General features: G+C 48.8%; 1 long non-coding RNA gene across 1 annotated transcript; it reads left to right on the top strand.

The window, feature by feature from the left end:
- Positions 1 to 703: 703 nt before the first annotated feature.
- Positions 704 to 4,517, top strand: LOC139186824 (uncharacterized). Its single transcript, XR_011570428.1, has 3 exons — positions 704 to 932; positions 3,599 to 3,806; positions 4,260 to 4,517. It is a non-coding gene; the product is annotated as an uncharacterized lncRNA (long non-coding RNA).
- The last annotated feature ends 256 nt before the right edge of the window (positions 4,518 to 4,773 follow it).

The following is a 4,773-nucleotide window of genomic DNA, read 5'->3' as shown; positions in this document are numbered from 1 at the left end:
CTACACGCAGGGATATTTTTATGACACACCTCTAATTCCTCCCACAAGAGGTATCTTCCCAGTGATTGTGGATGTGGCCACATGACTTGCTTAGGGAGTGTGGACAGAGTCACAGTGTGACTGTTCTGGCCAAGGCTTGAAGAAACGTCAAATGTTTCTGCTTGCTTGGTGCCCTGTCCTGAGAAGAGTGTGTCCCAAGTAGCCACCGGTCCAGAGAGAATAAAGAAACCTGTGAAACATACCCAAAAGCAGCCTTTGCCACATCTGACTGTGGACTATTGGCAAGAAAACAAATAATGGGTGTCACAGGCCACTGAGATTTTGACAGTGTTTGTTATGTAACAAAAGTGATTGGTTGAAGGTATTCCCTGCTGCTGCGGCTGCTGCTGCTGCTGCTAAGTTGCTTCAGTTGTGTCCGACTCTATGCGACCCCATAGATGGCAGCCTACCGGGCTCCCCCATCCCTGGGATTCTCCAGGCAAGAATATTGGAGTGGGTCGCCATTTCCTTCTCCAACGCATGAAAGTGAAAAGTGAAAGTGAAGTTGCTCAGTCGTGTCGGACTCTTAGCGACCCCATGGACTGCAGCCTACCAGGCTCCTCCATCCATGGGATTTTCCAGGTAAGAGTACTGGAGTCGGGTGCCATTGCCTTCTCCAGAAGGTATTTCCAACCAGCTTCATTAGCAAATCCTGGCAAAAAACTCTGATTGGCCTGATTTGGGACACGTGACCCATCTCTGAACCAATCAGTGAGGACAGAGAGATTTGGTATTATGATTGGCCCACCTAGGTCACATGCCCATTCTTCAGGGAAGTGGGGCACTTACCAAGCTGAGGCACAGGGATACTGAACAGAGGAGACCATGCTGAGGAGAACCAGCATAGAGTGGTGCCATGGAAACTCGGGCAGGAGAGAATAATAAAAACAGGGGTATGTGAATAATTCCATCAACAGCAAAGAGAACACCAAGACAACAAACAAAATGTGTTTCTTGGTTTTGGCAACGTGCACTTGTGCGTCCTCCGTTGCTCAGTCATGTTCAGCTCTTTGTGACCTCATGGACTCCACCAGGCTCCTCTGTCCATGGGATTCTCCAGGCAAGAATACTGGAGTGGGGTGCCATTTCCTCCTCCAAGGGAATCTTCCTGACCCAGGGATTGAACCTACATCTCCTGCGTCTCCTGCAGTGGCTAGCGGAGTCTTTGGTTTTGGCAATAACAACCAATAAAAGTCATTGGTGATCTTTGCTTGAGCAGTTTCAATTGAGTATCGGATGACAGCCGGATTATAGCTCACAATAATGTTTCCGTCAACTCCAATCCACTATAGGAATGCTAGTTGTAACCAAAAAGGACCTTCGATAGGAGCAGATTAGGAGTCTGTTAAGGGAGAGCTAGGAGTTTTATTTAATTGTGCATCACTTGGAAGCCACAGGAGGCTTAGGACAGGGATCATCCACACTCTACAAGACACGATTCTCAAGGTGTGAGAGGTCTCTCGAGGGTGGAACCAGGCGGAAAGGTGGAGGCCCCATCCCGGCTTGACCCTCAGGGCCTGTGGGCAGAACCAGACGTGAAGACAGGATCCAAGCAATAGGAAATTTAAAACAGCAGAGTTTAGTGAGAGATCACGAGGAGGTGGTAGAGGCCAAGGGAGGGGAGGGCTGATAAGAGTCTCTGGTCCCAGGCCTGGAGAAACAGGAACACAGCCAGCCTTGTAACACAAGTATCCAACTGATGGAATGTTCATCCAGTGCCCACCCCTTCGGAGGAGTCTGACTTTATCTTGACTTCTTTTAAGACCTCTTTCCCAGCCCCACCGCATGCCCCGTCCTCCATATGCTCCCTGTCGCTCCTGCTTTCACTGATGTCGGACTCTGTACAACTTCCCAAGGCTGTGTCCCCTCGGGCCTGGTCCCCGGCATCTCTCCCTCTGTCTCATCGTAAATGGTAGCATCCCAGGTCCCATTCCTTTGCTCTCTACTTTCATCTGGGGATGAATCCATGCGAAGATATTAAAGTAACAGCTCTTCTTATTTTTTGCTTATTTGCTTTCTTAAATAGAGTCCTGGTAATGTGATGTCTTTATCCAAAAGAGTATTTCTGTCAAGGGAGTAAGAATTGGGGCTGTTGGAGGTGGGGCAGGCAGAATTTTCCTTCAAATCTTACCACAAGAAGAGCTGATTTTTCAGTTCAAGTTTGAAAACAGGATAAGAACAGCATCCCAGCTCGGCAGTCAGCATCATTCCCTCTTCTTCTACTGATGGGATGAGGCCCACCTACATGAGGGAGGGCAATCTGCTCTTCTCAGTTTACTGAATCAAATGATAATCTCACCCAGAGACACTCAAAGGAATGCTTGACCAAATGCCTGCTTATCCTGTGGCCCAAATTGACACATGAAGTTAGATACCATATATAGCAGGCTCCGCAAGAAAGGGAATAAGAGAGACAGTCCTGTTTGCTTTTAAAACTGATAAAATGGCCTGCCGGCAGTGACAAATGTGGCAGGCAGAAGTTTCCCAGGCAGAAATTTGATTATTTCTACCGTTTTCCTTTGGCCTGGAGTTTGATCTCTGTAGTAATCTGATTTGTAGGCCATTCTACCTGGATAGAATTTCTTTTCTGTCTTTGTCCTCCCCCTCTCCTCCTCCAGCAATGTTATCATCATTGTATTGTCCTTGTCATCAACATCCAAGGTTTCTTAAGTGCTTGCTGCTTACAGGGCTCTGTGGTAGGAAGAATTTTGGAATCCACAGGGGAAACTATATCTGTCCCTTGTTTTGAGTGGCTAAATGCCAGTTTAGGAGCCAGAATGTGTACATAAAAGGTACAAATCAAGTATGAATTGGATAACTAAGTGCAACATGCAGGAGGATATTCATCTTAGACTGGAGGAGGGCATGGCAACCCACTCTAGTCTTCTTTCTTGGAGAATCCCATGGACAGAGGAGCCTGGTGGGCTACAGTCCACAGGGTCGCAAAGAGTCGGCCACAACTGAAGCAACTGAGCATGCGTAGGTTCATCTTAGATTCCAGAAAAAGGAGTGCTTAGCAGGCTGACCCGGAGAAGGCAATGGCACCCCACTCCAGTACTCTTGCCTGGAAAATCCCATGGATGGAGGAGCCTGGAAGGCTGCAGTCCATGGGGTCGCTGAGGGTTGGACATGACTGAGCGACTTCACTTTCACTTTTCACTTTCATGCATTGGAGAAGGAAATGGCAACCCACTCCAGTGTTCTTGCCTGGAGAATCCCAGAGACGGGGCAGCCTGCTGGGCTGCCATCTATGGGGTCGCACAGAGTCGGACATGACTGAAGTGACTAAGCAGCAGCAGCAGCAGGCTGACCATGGTCTGGAATAGCTTCAAGGAGGTCATGATCCTTGGGCAGGGCCTGAGGGAAGAGTGTGACCAAAACGGGTGTTGGGAAGGAGAAAGACTATGTCAGGAGTACGGACCACCGGATGCAAGCGGAGAGTGCAGGTGTGGGCGGGGACCGACAGGGCGCCAGGGAACAGCTTGATGCCTGGGGTGCAGCCTCCAGGAACAGCTTTAGGCCCAGCTTGCTCATTAAAATCTTTTGACCGTGTGTGAAGTTTTCCAGGATCAGCACAGAGTGTCGGCTGCATCTCCCGGAGGCGTCTCCTCCCGAACACGCCTCCTGAAACCAGCCCAGCAGGTCAAGCATTGAGGCTGCTGCATGGAGTGATACACACACCCTCTGCAAAGCCCTTCTCCTGGATTTGCACATGATTAAAAAGAAAGAAAAGCAATGAAAGCAAAAGCCTCGACTTGTTTTCGCAGGTGCAGTTGTGCTGGTTTTACACGGTCAGCCCAGTGTACCTGGGCCCGCATCACTGTCGGTTCTTAGTGAGTGCTTGGGGGATGGGACGGAAACCGTGTGAGCCGGGAGACAGTGCAGACTGTGCCTCCTGCAGCCAGTGAGGCGGCGCCCCCACCCTGAATCTCCCCCAGGCCTCCCTCAGTCCTCAGGAGGCAGTGTGGATTGCAGAGAGTCATCTTCTCTGAGAAACCACACAAGCTCCAGTTCTGCTCTGCCAGGAATCAGCTGCATGACCTTGGGCAAGTCATTTGAGTTCCCTCAGCCTCGTTTTCTCATCTGTGAAATCAGAGGTTTGGACTAGGTGACCGTGCAGAATGTTTCCAACTCTGAAGGATGAGTCCAGGAGAATTTTATCTTCCTTGGATTATAACAAATACCGTTTTTTTTTTTTTTTTCCTCTTCTGTCTACTTAGGGGAAGAGAGAGCCACTTGAGAAGGGACTAAACCGTCTCCCTGAGATGTCTTGGGATGTCTGACAGTCTCCAATCAAAGAGGGTTGGCTTTTACCTACCAGCCACGCTTAAAATAATATCTTGTATGGGTATTTTAGAGAGATGGAATATTTAGAGAACTTTAAATAAAGGAGAACTAAGATTCAATAATGCTATAATTGAGTAGCTCTGTGATCTTGGACAAGTTATCTCACTTTTCTGAGATTCAGTTTCCCTTTTTGTGCTGGTGCTAGTGGTAAAGAACCTGCCTGCCAATGCAAGAGATGTAAAAGACGCAGGTTTGATCCCTGGGTCAGAGAGATCCCCTGGAGGAGGGCATGGCAACCCACTCCAGTATTCTTGCCTGGAGAATCCCATGGACAGAGGAGCCAGGCGGATGACAGTCCATGGGGTCACAAAGAGTCGGGCATGACTGAAGCGACTTAGCACACAATAGGAATAATACGAACAATAGGAGCCACACTTAAATATGTAA

The sequence above is a fragment of the Bos indicus genome, chromosome 14 (genome assembly GCF_029378745.1).
Source record: "Bos indicus isolate NIAB-ARS_2022 breed Sahiwal x Tharparkar chromosome 14, NIAB-ARS_B.indTharparkar_mat_pri_1.0, whole genome shotgun sequence".
Taxonomy (NCBI): domain Eukaryota; kingdom Metazoa; phylum Chordata; class Mammalia; order Artiodactyla; family Bovidae; genus Bos; species Bos indicus.
This window is presented reverse-complemented; position numbering and strand designations above follow the sequence as displayed.